Here is a 1,023-nt window from a genome sequence, read left to right as displayed (position 1 = left end):
TAACATGTTCTCAAACAGTCCTGTCCTTCAATTAGGATGTGGTACTTTGCATTGGAGCAGCTTATTCTTAATAAGATGCTGGGTATAACCCAATGAGAGAGCAAGTTTTAATTACATTTATCAGCATGTCAACTTGGATAATTACTGTAAGTCTTAAATCCCAAAGCATTCAAAGTAGATGAGCTGATAAAAATAGCTGAAGACTCTTTCCGGGATTTGTGATGTCTAGCCAAGATAAAGTGTTTCATGTTTATCTTCATTACATTCTCATTAATAATTGAAATCAAATTATGCATTTTACACACAACTAATTAGTAGTCATCCATGCCCCTTCATTATTCTAAAGGCCTGTTTACACTGCCCGACTGTCAGGCTGCTGATTGACGAATGACCGATGATATAATCTTAATTTGCTAAACATATAAAACTAGCTTTTCTTACATAAAATGTCAGGAAATTTGAATTCCTTTTTCAATTTAGAGCCTGGATAAAACTGAACAAAAAAGTCAATACAAAGCAAAAGCAAAGGTATAAAAAGCATTATACACAAGTTCCAGCATCACATAGGCAGAGACTGTAAATTTTTTCCTCTCCTCTCAGGGTTAGTCAAAACTGTTGCAGGAAAAACACTCCGAAAACCCTAAATCTTTTTTCTTTATGGAATGCTTCACGAATTTGTGTGTCATTCTTGCGCAGGGACCTTGCTAATCTTTTGTGTATCGTTCCAATTTTTTAGTATATGTGCTGCCGAAGCGAACACAAAAACCCTAAATCTGATAAAAAGCTTTAGAAAGCTGTAGAAAGATAAGGCCTCACTTTTATGATGAATCTACAGTGCCCTATTAGGGAAAAAAAAAGCCTAAATGACTTAACCACTTCCAGAACGCCCATTGGCTTTTTACATTTGGAACGTGGTTGCCTTGTTCTGCAATGACGTGCTGGTACGTCCAAGCAAATTTCAGCAGCTGCACGAAATTGTGCAGCTGCTAAAATGGGGAGCTGGCTGTAACTTCAGCCGGAGCT

General features: G+C 37.1%; 1 non-coding gene across 1 annotated transcript; it reads right to left on the bottom strand.

Moving 5' to 3' along the window:
* Positions 1-651: 651 nt before the first annotated feature.
* Positions 652-760, bottom strand: LOC142196365 (U6 spliceosomal RNA). The gene has a single exon (XR_012715204.1). It is a non-coding gene; the product is annotated as a U6 spliceosomal RNA (small nuclear RNA).
* Between the last annotated feature and the right edge of the window lie 263 nt (positions 761-1,023).

The sequence above is a fragment of the Leptodactylus fuscus genome, chromosome 2 (genome assembly GCF_031893055.1).
Source record: "Leptodactylus fuscus isolate aLepFus1 chromosome 2, aLepFus1.hap2, whole genome shotgun sequence".
Lineage (NCBI taxonomy): Eukaryota > Metazoa > Chordata > Amphibia > Anura > Leptodactylidae > Leptodactylus > Leptodactylus fuscus.
Note: the sequence above shows the minus strand (reverse complement) of the source record. Positions and strands in the feature narration are given on the sequence as shown.